This window comes from Nyctibius grandis, chromosome 2, assembly GCF_013368605.1.
Source record: "Nyctibius grandis isolate bNycGra1 chromosome 2, bNycGra1.pri, whole genome shotgun sequence".
In the NCBI taxonomy this organism is placed as follows: Eukaryota; Metazoa; Chordata; class Aves; order Nyctibiiformes; family Nyctibiidae; genus Nyctibius; species Nyctibius grandis.
Genome location: NC_090659.1, coordinates 102,153,189 through 102,170,604, shown reverse-complemented (window position 1 = coordinate 102,170,604; position 17,416 = coordinate 102,153,189). Strand labels below are relative to the sequence as shown.

Sequence of the window (17,416 nt, the reverse complement as noted above, 5' to 3'; positions counted from 1 at the left end):
GTGACATCCGTAGACAGGACAAGGGGCAATGGGTGCAAGCTGGAACACAGGAGGTTCCACATAAATACGAGGAAAAACTTCTTTACGGTGAGGGTGACCGAACACTGGAACAGGCTGCGCAGAGAGGTTGTGGAGTCTCCTTCTCTGGAGACATTCAAAACCCGCCTGGACGCGTTCCTGTGTGATATGGTCTAGGTAATCCTGCTCCGGCAGGGGGATTGGACTAGATGATCTTTCGAGGTCCCTTCCAATCCCTAACATTCTGTGATTCTGTGATTCTCTGATTCTGTATGTATTGTCAGTTCTCAGTTGCCACAGTGAAAGATGTTCCATAAAAATAGTTGTTCTTTCTGTAGAGTTGTCATTTCTATTGATGGGAGCTGCACGTGAGATGCCATTTATTATTGGTGTCTACTAGAAATATCAGACATAGAGAGGCCTGGTAAAGAACATTTTGCCCTTGTAATTAGACAGATCAATTCTGACCATCTGCAAAGATGGGTTAATGTACGACAGGTCCAGTAGTACTGATATTAAGCTATGTTGAGCTATATATCTCAAGCTTCTATCAATGGATTGGATTTTCTATCAATAGGCTGGATTGTGGAGTGTGGTTTTTTTGCTTTTGTTTTTCATGAGTGTTTTGTATAAAGGAATCTTCGTCATAGCTTAAGGACGAAACGAATGACGCTCTAAATGAGTACACAGAGTAAGATGCTGCAGAAAGCCAACAGAGGGTGCTGGAGCGATGCAGCTCTTACCTTCACCATTTTTTTTTTGTTTGTTTTCTGGAGAAAAATATGTATGTTGACAAACCTTATTTTGGGATGTCTTACTGTCCAGCTGTGGAGTTACTCCATTGTTTGTGCATTTAATGCCATAATTTTCATACTTTTAAAGATTATTTTGTGTTATGAAGATTATTTCAGAAATGCCTATTAAGCAATAATATTTACAAGACAATGTGTACCTACTTAGGGCATTTATTAATTTTCTTTACCTCTGAAAAGAGATACAGATGAAAATCCTGCTTTTTGAGAAGAAAAAGTTGGGCACAGTAGAAGTGTCAATGATCTCCGTGTCTTATACATGTTGTATTGCACATATTTTGAGACTGATGTAACAAAGCGCTGATCTATGAAAGTCATGGTGTGGTGTAAATAATACCTGTGTAGAAATAACATACTTACCAAGAAACGTCTCAAAGAGGTTGAATAAAAAATTAGATTGCGTATGACAAATCGTTGTGCAACACATCACAGTTTAATTATTTCCATACTGTACTTTATTTCCGGTTCCTCATTTTTGTCCTTGTTCGGGGTCTGTTTTCTGCTCTGGTTGTAGAGGAAACTCTTCCCTTTATATGCTGGACTGAAAAGGTGGTGTGTCTGCACATGGTCATAATGTTTGGCTGGAGACTGCTTGATTCAGCTTGCCCCTGTTCTTCGTAGTAAAGTATGTCCGTGAAAGTCAGTATTTACGTTGTTGCCTGAGAGTCTGTTATGGAAAGCAGTTCCCTCCTCTCCTCCTGACCCTCCTCCTCCCCCTAAAGAGAAGGGTAATGACTTCAGGCTACCAGGGACTGGAAAGTGCAATTTATCACATGGATATGCAAAACCAGGCGATTGCTTTTAAGATGCAGTCTCTCGTTACTGCACAGATGTGATGTATGACAGACTAAATCTACTCTGTTGTACTGATGATGATAACCTGAAATATTCTATGTTATTGGGATTTTCTTTGAGTTTAAAACTTGATAACCCATTTTTGTCCAAAAATCTTGTATGTCTCTTGACAGCGTCTCGCAGACATGAACGGAATTCTCAGCAGGGAGATGAGGAACTAGAGTAGTTTCAGGAACCTGTCAGATCTACTGTCTGTCCCTTCTCATTTTCAAAAACCAAAAAGCATCTAAACAATGGGGCCTTATCTTTAAAATGCATCAGGAGTATAGCATACAAAAAGATACCCAAATTGCAGAAAGTCTGAAGGAGCAGATCTGAGCCATGCCTGCCCTGTCTATCTCAGTGACTTGTGACTCAGGTGCCACATTTTGATAGTTCTCTTAATGTTCAGGAAACCTGAACTCTTGCATAAACACGCAAGAAGAGAATTATCCAGACTTACAGTAGTGCTTCTTAAAGTGTGGGCAGAACTACTATTGTCTTTTTACAGAAAACAGCTGCAAAGGGCTATCCAGAAGGAAAAAGGCACTGAAGAGAGAGAAATAAAAGTGTATAAGCCCTTTAATAATACATGGTGAAGTGGTGAGGGTGGTTCCTGTTGTTAAGGGAAGGGTGGGGAGAGGAGACAGGGTTGTAAAATACCGGCTTATGAGATAGCAGAAAACTGAGTATCATTTGCTAATATCGACTCAGTAGATCTTTTAATTAAGTGCCCTATCAAACATTTCATGGGGCTGAACAGGTCAAGTAACGTTGTTGGAGTTGGACTGTACTGTTTGCTGCCGTGGGTCTGGAGTCTTCAGATTGAGATACGCTGTTCAAGAGGCTGCTCTGACAGCACTGTGGTCGTCCAGATGGGTTGTGACTCTGTCCTTGGAGGTATTCAACGCTTTGGTTGGACAAGGTCCTGAGCAACTGCATCTCATATTCAAGTTAGCAAACAAGGTGTCTTACTCATGTCACAGATCTATGCAGCATCATCACTCCCTGAGCTCACAGAGAACATTCAAACTGTCCTCATAGTAACAAAATTCAAGTTGGATTTGATAATCCAGCATTATGGGCCTCTGGGCATATCCATCATGGGACAGCGCTCTCCCTCCCAAGTGCCGTACCCACATCTGCTGCCAGTGTTTTTGAACACAGACATGGTGCAGGTGGCAGTCTTGGCTTCAGAGCCTTTGTGCATGTTGGGATCTGCTCAAAACTCTCAGCTGCTTTTCCATCACCACCTTTTGAAATGGCATTAAAACCCAGGACACACTGACAGTAACACAGCATCATATGATGAGCACATTGCTCAGAGAAGGACCACCAGAGACAATTTCATGCTTGTTTGGTACCATGACCAGGGAATCCAGGACATAAACCTGATATATGATAAGAACAGTCCTGCAGGCCAAAAGCCATCTCTGTGTTGGGATTTTTGGGGACTGAGAAGATTTCAGCCAGTCTAGGTGAGGAAATGTTGCAACACTAGCTTAGTGCTGCTTCCATATAGCATAAGAGCAAAGGTACATAGCCTGTCTCAAAGAATGGTTATGGGTGGATAACTTTTGTTTCTGAGCCTGCAGCTGTTATTAGACTGAATTAAAAAATTGGCTGCCAGATGCCTGTCATTGCACCAAATAGAAATGTTTCCTGTTCTAATAGGGACCTTGCAGTTATATCTGAATAATACTCTCAGCATCTTTATTTTCCAGAGGCGCCACTCTGTTTACTTCTGCTTAAGGAATTACAGCATAACTCAGTTTCCGTTGTTGCTTATAGTTTCTGACCAGAAATCTACAAAAAAAAAAAAGGTCTAGTTCGTCTTGTCAGTGTAAAGGCAAGTTGTAATTTAAAAAATTTACATTTGTATATAAAGTTTTCCCACTTGTTTTATGTCTCTACCCAAGAGCATGAATTTGTGGTAAGAAAGTATGCAATAATTCTTTTTAACAGCATCTATTATGAAATGTTTGGTAGATAAATACAATTTTTAAGGTCATGTTTTAAGACTTGGATTTTGTTTAATCATTTGTTTAATCTGGGAGCAGTAATATATCATGTTGTCCAGGTGACTGAAGGTTTAAGAGGACTGTTATTTTTCCTAGGTAGTTGTGATGGCTCACAATGCAAAACAGTGATCTCCAGGAAGCAAGCAAGATAGCACATCCAGACTGCTTGCAGTTAACCCATCTTTGCCTGAACTAGAAAACTATTTATGAAAATTACATTGCAAAATTAAAGCATTAAGAGAGCTCACTACTGGAAACTCTCACTTCAGGGAAAGGTAAGACTTTGCATTAATTATCTAGTCATTACGGATTTACATGAGATTTTTCTGTTAGGATGATAGTGAATTTTATGTATGAATGCATTGCTTTATTGAATAAATGTGGCAGCTATTATCCTTTTTTTAGTAAATAGTTAAAAGCCTTTTGCATAGGTGAAAAATATAAAACATGCATATTGGGATTTGGAAGCTCATGTATATGTAGTTCTTACTGAAAAGGATTGTGTGCATGAATTTAAATATTTGACAGTGACAGGTTTTGGTTTCTTATGGCCTCACTTCAAATATGAATTACAAAGCTATATTAAGACCATCACATGTGACATGAGATTGTGCACATACTTCACTACAAGTATTTATGGACTCTTTGTCTTAATGTTAGTGAAAGCTGGCAAACCATTACCAGGAGCTGAAGAAACTTGTGGGTTTTAACTAATCTGATGCAGTGATACTGTTTAGTTAAAGCCTTCCTGCGACTGAAATTCCTTACAGAAAACAGTTGGCTATATTTGGTTTTGTAAATGCTAATACATGTTTGAAAACAGATGAATAAGCATTTTGCATGTATACTAAATAAGTATCTGAAATAGCTGCAATTACTACCATGAATTTATATCTCAAGGAACCAGGGGAAAAATAGAGAGCAACATGAGTAGAACTTCATTGGTGTCCTTCTCTTGAACAAAACAAAAGCTTTTTTTCCTACTAAAAAAGGTTGGATGGGTTTTAACCTATCATTATTAAGCTGTACTTACTCCTTCTGTCATATAAAAATAAGATTTCTTGGAGTCAATTAATTTTGCCCTGTAATCGGCTGTAGGTCACAGCAAATTATATTGTTAGCAGTATTTCTGCTGGAGTACTGGCTTCCATAGTGCTCCCAATTGTACTCCACTGAAGAGTGAAATATTTTCTTTTGCTTTTAAAGAGCAGTACTATAAAGGCTCTTGACAGGCCCACAGACTTTTAAAACTGAGTAGTTATTTTTATGTTCTTTGATTGCTTAAATACAGATTTTTCTGTTTCAGCTTTTCTAGATTTTTGGATGATGGTTTTTAGTACATTGGGACAATTATTATAGTACTATTTATTATTCAGTGCCAGTTTTATTTTGATGTAGTCTTTTTTTTTTCTAAGACAGTGCAGATGAAAACAAGTAGAAGGATGTATTATGCTGTAGAGCACAGAGATCTGTAAATGTGTGATATATATTCTAGACCCAAATACCATTATGAAGATGGTGATTTTCATTGCCTAGTGATAAACCGTTCTGTGCAGCAGGGCTGTGTACACGCGTGGTGACATGAAAAGGGCTCCATATGGCTGAGTCTAGAAGTTCAGTTTGGTTTGTGGTAGGGCTCTAGGACACATCTCTGCAGCAGCATGTGCGATTTCAACCTGGTGTACCATTGGAACATGCTGAAATTCCCATGTAAGTCACCGAAGGGTTTAAGGGAAACGTGTAACCCATATAAAATGCAGCCACAGGAGTCTAGAGCACGGTAACTAGTACTCTAGATGCAAGATTGAGCACGTATCGTTGCGCCACATGAGCCAGGAGGGAATGCATGATGACTCTGGTCTGGAAAAGTACAACTGTATGTAATTACAGGCTTTAAGCTGGGAAATGAGAGCGCCGTTTCCTAGACTACCTCGCGACTGTAATTCTAGGACCTCCTGTGTCCCGGTTAAGCGAACTCAGAAAATACTAGATTAGACCACTTCTGGACTAGTTTACCTGTTTTACTGTGCCTTGAAACAACTGATAGTATATACTAACAGTTGTCTTTCACAAAGCAGTTTAAGAAGATACAACCTCTCAGCAGTTAAGCTAATGGCTTCTGAGTGAAAACAGTATCTCATGGCAGCAGGCTTCCCACTCCAATGAATACAAATTTGGAATATTAGCAGGTGTCTTGTAAATGTCCTTGAACTCAGAGTTGCAATTACATGAATATGCGAACATATTCACGGGCTTTTATTTTCTAAAAGGGAGATGAGACCAACTGACATGACATGCTCTTGTGAAATCTTGTCTTTTACATTTTAGCAAAAATCCCAGGGCATAGAGGGAATGATTTAGTTCCATTTAACTAGAACAGTGTTGGTTTTTAATTACACTGGTGGCATATCAGAAAAACTAGCAGTACTGAAGTCTGATGAATGTGGGACCTATTATCTTTCTATAGGTTCTCTCAGGTTTTGGAAGGTGACATTACTGGCATCAGCAAGAGAATGCTAAGGGAGATCATATCTGTTGCTACTCATAAACATAACTGCCTTATTTCCTCTTATTTATTTTAATGCTGCACTATAAATTTATGCTCTTTGATTTATTTGATCTGATGATATTTTAATAGTATGTTTGTCCAGCTCTAAATTGAACTCAGTCAGTTCTGTGCCTTTGGCTTTTGGAAGTAATGAATGAAAACTGTTTATTTAGACCCACCAAGGCATGTGACAAGCTATCTGGCAGTAATCTAGGAATGCATTTAAATGTGTTTAGTTATGCACTTTGTTTGCTAGGTTAGAGTTTTAAAATTTTGCAAGGTGAAGGCCTTACAGGACATAAAAACTCAACCATTTTATTTTTATTTTAGTGCTTTAACTTCATTTTTCAAAGTTTGAGAAACTCCATAATTTCTCAGTTAATTGTGAAGCCTGTGTTACCTATGAAGGTCCTAATTTTTACTTAAGTTCTGATAGCAAGCATTGGTTTATTGAGTGTGAAAGAAAAGTGCAGATCCCAGCAGCTATAGTCTCAGAAAGTTGTTCTCCATTTTGTTTCCCCTTTTTTTGGAGAGACTTAAGCCTGGCTGTGTGGAAGAGTCCATTTCTATAATTGCCTAAACTAAGTACATATATACATGGATTATACTACTTCACAAACTGGCGGATGATATTTTAAACAGATCAGACTGATAAAGGGGAATAAATGAGAGCTTGGTGTCCAAGAACTGAGATAGAGCATAAATAGACAAGTAGTTTAAAAAATAAAAAGAAAAAAAAAAACAGAAAAAGAAGAACTAAAAATAGATTTGTTTTGTTATTTTTAGGCATTCCTGCTGGTGCATAAAAATCACTGAACTTAAAAGGTCATACTACCAATGCTCAGTACCTTTCAAACATTCATTTTAATCTAGTGCAGAGATCCAAGTGAAGACTGACACTTGGAATTTGGGGGAGGCAATCTAATTTTTTCCCTAATTAAAAATATCAGTGTTCTAGCTTGAAGTCTGTTCTGGGAAACAGATCAGCATCATTCATCATGTTGTAGCCAACAGTATTGATATTGACTTGAATAAGGTAGTAACATTTTAGGGCTGATAAGCATCATTTAATATTGCCTACAAGTGGTTTTTGTTTTTCTTTTCATGTTAAGGTACTGTGATAGTTCCTGAAAGGAGTTTATCAATATTAATCCCAGAAGAGTTCTTCAGAATCTCTATAGCTGTAAGATGTGTGAGTGTTTAAATAATTTGGTTTTTGCTTGTACCTTTTTACTTCCTTAAAAAGAGGGGAGAAAAAAAGAAAATAAAAAGTGGGAGACCTGCATCTGGTATTAAAGAAAATATTTTTTGTTTAGGAGTGTGCCCGGCATGAAAGATGTCACAAAATAGGCAGCAGTTCTTACTGAAACAGCAAATACTTTTTTAAAAAAAAATCACAAGATGAACAACAAAATCACAGAAAGTATGCTGTTATTTCCAAAGCTAATATTGTACCAAATAGGTTTTTGATACAAGGAACAAGATGTACAAGGAACAGGATGTGATACATACCCAGTACAACATTTTAAACACATTCTAAACTTCCTGGCTTTTCCCTTGCTTATATTTAGATAAACCTTAAATGGTTCCACTCAATGCTATTTCAATTTGATTAAAACAGATAACATTTTCCCCATGTAGGTGGCTGATCTGGGGGCTTTTGAAAGTCTAAGCCCTTTTCTCTTTGTATGTGTTCCTCCATATAGCAGAATAAGGCAAAGGCTTTCATTCTCCGTTCCCCCCTACAGAAAAATGAGCTAAAAAGTCCAAAGATACAGATATACTACTTTTTCTCTCAGTGCTGATGTGCTATTTTGGGATCTGTGCTGACCTACTTTCTATGTTTCCAGAAAGCAAGCTGAAAAATTTTAGCTCAGGTTGCAGAAAGATTTGGATTTTTTTTTCAGTGGATTTTTGTCCATCCTTTCACGTAGATATGCACACACACACACGTTGGATAATGTGGGGGTTGATGTACAGTAACAAATCAAGACTGCCAATTTTGGTACAATTTCAACAATAATAGCAGCAGAGATCTGCTGCTAGACACCTTCATTTAGAGGATTTGACAGGAAGATGTTTCCAATCTAGTGGTGCTGTTATTCAGAGTTACATGATAAGATAGAAAGCTTTCAGGTCTCAATTTTGAATAAATTTGATAACTAAGTAGAAACATCCAAAATGGCTGTAAGAATCTCATTACTATATTTTTTCCAGTTTCTTCAGCGTTGTCTTAGAGACTGGAAGATAAAACCCCTTTGAATCATTTACTTTGACTCCATGCATCTCTTTATTCAGCACTCTGACCAGCAAAGAATGTTCAGCCCATTAGTTTGCCATTCCCAATTAAAATAATGATACATAGAGCTTGGGAATTGTATGAACAAATTATGAGAGAACAAATAGTGAGAGATGAAGACCTGCTCCTGCCCTCTGCTTAGGGCAGAGAAAATTCACCAGCCCCAGCAATACTGCGCTCACATGTGGGCTCTTCCCAGCAGAGCAGCTCTGCTGGTGGAACAAAATCCTTTTTAGTTGCTTGTGCTTCACTCACTATGACCATAGTGCAGAAGGTCTTGGCGTGGCATTCCTCTCATCTAACCTGTATGAGCATACAAAGGTTAAGCATCTGTAAGTCTCAGTAAAAGTCTGCAGTTAAGGGGAAAAGACAATTTCCCCTATCCTCAGTTAGGGGAGATGAATTCTGCCTTGCAGAGGTACATCTCTCTCTCTCTGTGTTAACTGTAGGAGGAGTTTAGACTTTGGCAACTTAATCTTTGAATATCTGCAGCTAGGCGAGAGAAATCCAGTCCCTTTTCTTTGTATATACCCCAGCTAGAGTAGGGAGTTTCGTATGACTGACAGACAGCTTCTTCTCTGGAAAGTATTATGACCTACTTAAGCTAACCTGTGGATATGTTATATGTATATTTTTCTAAGACATTTGATTTGATACTTCTCTTTTTTAAATTTACATTGTATAACATAAAGACTATATACTTTAAAAAATCTGGCTCTCAAATCTTCATTTACAGTTGATAATTGAGGTGAGTTTTATCTCTGTATGAGAGTTACGTTAAGGATCCTATAGATTCAAGGCTTTTTAGTAGTTATTTTTTAAGCATTTGGTTGATGTAAATTTTTCACTTAGTAAATATCCTCTGCAGTCCCACTGCTTTCCAGGGTGCCCAAAATTGATGGGATATTAGTAAATAATGAAATTGAATCAGTATTAAAGCATGATAGTCACATGTGAATTGCCTAGTTAAGCGCTCATGGTATAACAAAACATGTTTTTAATGCTGCTACGTGGAAGATAATACAAGCACCGATTGTAGGGTTGCAAATATAAAACTCTTCAGGGTAGTAACTTGAAGGAAAGCCAAGGGGCAATTTAAGTAGCTTTTTCAGCTTGGCTGTCAGTGTGATGCTAAAATACTGTGGTACTAAAATATTTTATCCAGTGCCTTGATATTTCCACTGAACAATGAGGCATAAATGAAGGAGAGAGTTCAAAAAAGAGGCCTGTGGAATTTTTCAAGGTTTGGAGAGGAAAAAATCAACAAAACTTTTATACTGTGAGGCCTCAAGAGTTCAGTCATGTAAATCTATAGAACAGAAATTTGCAAGATGAGTTGATCATCATCTACAAATTCTTTTATTTTAAAAAGCCATCTCAAAGCAAGGAATTTCTCAGCTCTATAAATAAAGGCACCTGGAAGTTGAAGCTGAGCTAGCTCCATCCAAACCCAAATTTTCTCACAAGAAGGAAATATTAACATTGAAGTAGATGAGTTGTAGCATCTCCTACCAAGGAAGGAGGAATATGCTAGGTTAACAGTTGGACTTGATGATCTTAAAGGTCCTTTCCAACTAAAACGATTCTATGATTCCTATCATTGTGGAACAGGCACTCCCAACAGCTAACTTTAGCTGACTTGGTACTGTTCAGTATAGCTAGTGGAGAGGCAGAGTTTATTCCCAGCCCTGAATCAATGGCTCTGTCCACTGGCTGTAAAAGAGGTACGGGAGACTAGGCTCCCAGGCTGAAATTAGGCTTTGTGATTTAATTCCGATGCATTTCCAAAAGCCTATCTTTAGCTAGCAGGAAAAACTCTGCAGCCTTCTGTATACAGCAGGTCCAGATGACCCTCACTTACACTTATCTCTTATTTTTTATGTTCCTGTGCTGTATTCTTTCCCATGCAAGCAGATGTGTCCTGCTTGTTACACTTGAGAAACGTATCTGGGAATCTCATTTCTGCTGAGATGTGATCTGAACTTCATCATTTCTCCATGTGCTTCCAATCTGTGTAGGGACCAAGGGGATCGCAGGTTATTTTAGGTCCCCTTGGGACCCTTATTAGTTTCCACCCTCCGCAAAAATATTTACTACGTTTGCACACTGTGCTGAAAGAGCTGTTTCCCTAATACTCTGCTGTTTGGAGTCAAGACTGGGAAGGATAACCCCAAATAATTTTCTCCACCTATGAAAGATAGAAACTGTATGACCAGTGGTGTAAAGCGCCATGAGTAGGTCTGATCCTTGCTATTGTACTTTTTCACTTCCATAGCTGAAAGTTGTTCTCAGATGCAAAGCTGCTTTATCAGCTAAATTTATAGTGCTAACATGACAGTAGTGCTCAACTACAAAAAATGTAAGGGCAATGATTCCTAATGCAAATTAATTGAAGAATTTCTCTTACTGATATATGTCTTCCTGAAAATAATTAGTTTCTATAGTATTACCACTTTTTCTTGGATGTTTGCATAATTACAGAAGTGTTCAGGAATGTATTTTTCATCTTTGCCTATCCTAGAGACTGGTAACAACTTGACGTCCCAGAGATAAGCCAGATAGTGGTATTCTGTACTATCACAGGCATTAGTTCTTCAAATTCCTCTTGAAACTAATCTGAAATGTCAGGTAATTGTAGTTTATCCAAGCTATGTAAGCATATTGCAACAGGGCTGCCCAGTCTGTGTTTGAGTATCTTTGAATCTAGATTAATTTCAGGATTATCATGCTGAGTCATAAAAGGCCGAAATGGCCTGCAGTCCCTCTAAAAATCTTATTGCTCCTTGATATTTTGCCACTCATCTTAATTTAGGGGTCATAAAACCTGGAGCTGAACTTGCCAGAAGCAGAAGGACAATGGTGTTCATGCACCTCCCTGGACTGTGGAATGAATTACTGGAAGAGTTCAGTGGGAGTCTCGCTGTGTTTTGGGAGTGTTGCAGGATTTATCTCCCTTGGCAAGCTTTTTTCTCTCTAACTAAGCTCTTAATTGACTTTGTATGAAATAAATTCCTTAGTTCTGAAGCTGTGTATAGAGATAACAGTAGAAGACAGTAAGGAGTAGAAGGGTGTTTCCTTTTCTTGAGAGAGCTGATATACGTGTGGATTAATGTTCACAGGCAGTGGGCAAACAGGTGTCTTAAAATGTGTACGTGCTACAACTGAGTGTCTCAAGCTAGGTTATTGCACACTTTTATTTAACACTAACACTACATTTTTCTCAGTTGTTTTCATACGTGTGACTAGTCAGAATAAGGTTGTGTCGTCATAGTTTAAAATTTACCAGTTGCACAGCTGACACTCAGAAAAGTAACTCTCCTGTTCTGTTCTGTTGTTGCGAGAGTGATCTTTATTTCTTATTTTCGTTGCGTACAATAGTGTGTGTACGTATATGGTGTTTATCTGGTGAGCCTTGGGCCGCTGCAGCTGTGTGCAGGGACACACTTTCAGGAACACAATCCCTAAAGGGAACATCTGTTAAACACATCATCTCTTCTGTCATTTTGCCTGTATTACAGCGCTTGCAAAGGGGATGCAACTACTCTCTTCTGCTAATACTGTTTTGAATGCATCTACTGTCATTCTTGCAAATTAACTATTGTCAAATTAATTGAAATTGCAGTTAGCTAGGCCAGTACATAGTTGCAGAGAATCTCATCCAAATTTTTAAATGTTTTTCTAATTCATTCTTGTTCTGCTTGTATTAATAATATCTGTGACCACTGAGGATCCTAATCTGAATAATCATAGGGAAATTGAATAATCAGTATACATCTGTACAGTTTTATTAGTCACATTAAACAAAATATAAAATGCACAGGCACACTCCCCTAAATCTGACATTGGTATGCAAGCTATATAAATCATGTCAGGTTTGTAGCAGTGTAATACAGCATGATGTTTTTCCAATCCTATCCAGGAACAATGTTTCAGGCATGATTTGTATGCCATCTTGTCATGCAGCTGATGCTTTAAAAAGAGAGAGGAAAATAATCAGTAAAATTGGGATCTTCTAATGTCATTGTTTAAAAAGGCAGTGCTTTTTAGCTAGTTAAGTTCATACATTTTCAGAAAATGAGGTGGAGGAAAGAGAGCACCAAAATATCTCTGCCTTCAAGTAAGTCTGTACAGGGAATCTTACTCTTCCTTTCATGTTTTGTGGTTTTTTTTCCCCTTTTTCAGTCTTTAAGCACTTGGAATTTTTCACTTACCTTAAAGCTTGCTTTAGGGGTCAGCCCCTGCTTGTGCTTGCCAAGCAGTGCTGCTTGTTGCTCGAGACAGCACCGCGTGTCGGTTACTTGCCGTTGGCCACTGCTTCCTGTGGTTTGGAGACCCTGAGTTTCCTCACATCCTTTCCTTTTCCCTATTTTTTTACATGTGTACTGGCTGTTGTCTTTTATCTCTGAGTATGGGGGAAAAAAAAGAGAAAAATTACATTTAATGTACAGGTAGCTTTTCCTTTCCTTGCTTTTCATGACAGTGTAATAGGAGCTCCAGACTGCTTCTAAATCCACATTTATGAACTTGTGTAGGAAACTTTCCCTCAGCCGCTCTCATTTTACCCGGGCAATGCTTCCCTCTCCTTACCCAGATGGGAGAGGGAGAAGTGGAGAAGAGAGCGACACAGAGAGAGAGAGAGAGACACTATTTATTTGCAATATGGAGTTCAAATTTGGGCGCACTGGCAAAGCATGAGTAACCAGTTTGTCTAATTCAGGTGCAGTTGGTAAGAGAGGTGACAGAACTCTGTTGTAAGTCTGTACATAGAAAAATGCTTATTTTATGAAAGAAGTCTCCTACTGTATTGCAGTGTCAGATGCAATAAGTGGGTCTTATTAATAGTGTTCAAATGCAAAGTAAGTATTTAATTTATAATAAAACTACAGAAGTTTAATATTGTACAATTAAATGTGTACAATTTAGGGGTAGGGTATTTGTGTCTGTACTTGGAGGTTTTAAAGATAATTTCCACGTCTGTGCTTTATGATGCTGTAGCAATTTTATGTTGGTTCTTGTATACCGCTGACTTCTGTAGCAGGGGGTCTGAGCTGAAACTCGTGTCCTCGGGGTTGTGCCTCAATCAGGTGTTCAAAGTAGCCGGTAAGGATGTGTTCTGGTGTTTCTAGAGCTCTGGCCTCAGGTGGCAAACCTTCATTTTCCTATTGATATTGGTCTCGCACTTGGGACAGTTTTATAAGTAGTTCTGAGGAAGCTGAAACGCAGCCAAGGATACAGAGGGCAAATTGAGTATTTCCCTAATAGTAGAGAGAGAAAAAAATCAAGTCAAAGTGTATATGACTCTGTATGTTACACTTCCAATGAAAGGGGATGCACTGAAAGCGTGACAGACAAATAACTTCAAACCTATTTCTGTGTGCCAAACACCAAGAATACGTGCATGGTTACAATTCCTCTGTGAGTGTGACAGCTAGGAAGGAGGATGGTTTGCTGACTGATGATGACGGAATGCATTTGTCATCTTAGACAAAAATTTAAGATGCTTTTGTAAAGACTGCTTTTGTTTCTGAGGAAAACTGAAGGATAGGCTCAGTTTGTGTGCTCCTTTGGCCAATACCATTGCTTTAATAGATACCTTTGTGATCGCTGGGTGAAACTGAGAGCACTAATTTAGAGAATCAGTTGGAGAAAACTAGGTTATGTTTCTATCACTGTTAGGGATCCAGCTACATTTATTGTATTGTTACTAAAACTCTAAAATTATCATAGCTAAATGCCGCTTTACTATTCAGCGCACCACACCATGCGTGAAAGTGAAGTGGGCTTTTGGGGACAATATGGAGATTCTGGAAATCTACAGGCTCAGCATATAATCAAGCATCCTCTGAGCTGATACTGAACAATAAAAATTTCTATGCTCCAATTCCTTTAATAGTAGTTATGAATACACTTATTTCTGAAAACTAACAAACAGTATAATTTGTGCATCTGAATTTAGGTGTGGCCTGAGGACACATAGGAGATCTATCTGTGTGAGGACTCAGGCAAAATATAGATACTTTACATATTTGTCTTGAATGGAAAACAAAGATAAAAGCTACACCTGGCTGCTCAGACCACTGCACTTCTGAAAATGAGCAGGTGTCAGTGTTAAGGATCTAGGGAACAGTTTGCCCCAACATGAGGGTACAGACGAAGCTTAGACCAGTAGGAGCCTGAGGAGTAATGCTTTCTGCTGTTCTGGAACCCAGTCCCACTAGAGTCAACCCAGTTCTCCCCTACCCCCACTTTTTTTTTTTTTTTTTTAATCCCAAAAGCACAAATATTTTGAGAGCAAGTACAGCTCCTGGCCTGGATGATGGGCGGGATCATGGCATCCTTGATTCAGAGCTTAAGTGGTGCTGGAGAGATGTCAGTATGGATTCCTAAGTTTTGGGCAGATTTCACTCAGATCCAAACTGAAGTGGAAGTCAAATGGTCTTCATCTCACCCTTAATTAGCGATAGATGATACACAATGTGTTTCATTATGTGGATGTAGAATTACTATCTAGACTCAGAACAGGAAACAGCTATTAAAGAGCTAACTATTATAAGATGTAGCGGGTGGGAAAAGATGAGAAATGTTCACAAAGGCTCAAGAGGACTGCATAGCAGAATTTTCTTTCCTCCCTTCTTTTCAGTCTGGTACTTATTTCAAAGTGCTCTCTGATACACTGTTCCGTTATTTGTTTTCTTGTAACGTAGGAAAAATGTGAAACCTGATTGAGGTCTGTCCCATTACATTGTATAGGACAGGCTTACTGAAGAGTGAGATAAGTTTTGGCTGCCTTTCTTGTTTTGTCTTCATTAATAGAATTTCATGTAACACAAGCAATCCAGGGTCTTGGGCAAGGGACTGTTTCTGCCATAGGGCAGCCCCATCTATCTATGTCACACCTCATCTAGCACTGAATCAATGCAACTTTAATATGTTGAAATTTTTAAGTCTATGTGTTATTAATAGGCCACATATATATTTGACTGCCTGTCCATGAAAAGTGGAATTTTTGTTATCCTTTAGTTTTCCTGACAAAGAAAGGAATAAGACTGGATTTCCTAAATCTCTGGGATAACTTTGGACGGTGACCACTTAACAGCAAGCATAGAACAAACTCTTTGTAACTGATGGAAACTTTCATTAAAACTATCTTCTCTAAAAAGTGCTTTCAAGTTCCAAACGTTTTGAATTTTTGTCCTCTGTATCTGTTACATTTTTTTACAGAAACTGAAATGCTTTGTTATTATTTCACAGATATGTGCTAAGAAAATTTAGTTTATGTGAAATAATGAACACTCAGAAGTGGTTTTAAATAGAAAATCGTCTCTGAAATCTGTAACCTTCATATTCGTAGCTTGCTTGCAGTATTCACTTTCTACATAGAACGCAATAGGAAAAACAGGGACATCTGCTGTGTCTTATTCAGGACTAATACTACACCCTGCTAAATAAAATTCCTGTATAGCCTCTAGGTCTTTCTCCCAGCACTGTATCCAGGGCATAGGTCTACTGTCACAGATTGCAGTGGAATAATAGCAAGTATGATTTTGTAATTGCGAGTGTTACCGTCGTGCGGATTCTGGCAAGTTCCACCCTCAGCCTGTGATCTTTGGAAGATGCCCAGCCTCTGGGCTGCTGCTCGGGCAACACCGCGTGTCCTGACAGCTCTGAGGCCGTCTGTGAGGAGCCCCGTTGGCTGGCTGGGTTCCTGCGCTGTGCCTCTTTACACTGTACCCTCCCGGAAAATGCCTGTTTCCAGGGTTTGTACTGCTTTTCTGTGGGAGAAGGATCAGCTTTCAAGTCCTTGTGAAGATAAGGCTGCGACAGCTATCATGTAGTGGGAACATCAGCGTGAAGTGAAATTATTACAAATGTACATTAACATATGAATTGTTCTGCTTGTGAAATGCTGTGATATGAGTCAGCTTCCCCTCTTAATATGGGAAGTGCATATTATGGATCAAACAGTAAGGGACTAAGAGTATCTTAGAACCAGATTACAGCTTTAACCATAAATTTTGTTTGTTGTAGCAAACAAGAATATGACTACAAAATAAAGGTGCTTATCTTCTTTCAGCTGAAGGACAATACAGTTGAAACAGCCAAATGTCCTGTCAATATGCATCTATAAAAATCAGCATGCCAGCACAGAAAGCAACTCTGGAAAAGCTGTATTCAGCACAGAAAGCAACTCTGGAAAAGCTGTATTCTCTTCTTCATATTTTACCTGTTTGTGTGTTAGAGAGGTGAGGAATTGTCTGGGCTGAAAGCTTATTTCTCTATTCTGTGACTGTAATTCAATATTAAGTTATCTATTGCAAATTAAAACTGTAAATGTAGTGCATGATATGACTAGCATCTAATACTCTGGTTTAGCTTGCACTAGGGTCAGGTGTAGCCTGGCAACTAAGTACTAATTGCACTGTTCTATGAGTCAAGCGTTTGCTGCAAGGGTAGAAATTAATGTGAACCTAAAATGATCTCTTTGCTGTCTTTGAGAGTGTGACCATGACTGGTTATTTGTTGACCTTTTCCTCTTATACCCACTTCTGAAAAATGATGCTTGACTTAAGAGAGGTTTTTTGGATGCTAGGGCTGCATCAAATCCAGGCTCTTTGCTTATAACAGCATTAGACTGGAAGAAATGGGTTAATTCAAGCAACGCATGTGTCAGATGTTCACATCCTATGGATTAAGACAACCAGGTTATTCCAGAAAATTAAACAAATCATTTTTGAGTAACAGTTGGAGGGTTTGAACAGCTGTACGTATTCCTCACTTTTTTTATTCCCCATTTTCTTTTCTTGCATCGCTTAACTTTCCTATTTGAAATGCAAAACAAAAGAGGTTAGAGACTTTATAGCACAGATAACATTTGCAGATCTGT

General features: G+C 38.5%; 1 protein-coding gene across 1 annotated transcript in view; it reads left to right on the top strand.

Moving 5' to 3' along the window:
* The first annotated feature begins 3,897 nt into the window (after positions 1-3,897).
* Positions 3,898-17,416, top strand: part of FRY (FRY microtubule binding protein) — a 241,653-nt gene continuing 228,134 nt past the window's right edge. Inside the window, exon 1 of the mRNA XM_068417918.1 lies at positions 3,898-3,960. The gene's annotated coding sequence lies outside the window, so the exon portion shown is untranslated. The remainder of the gene's footprint in view (positions 3,961-17,416) is intronic.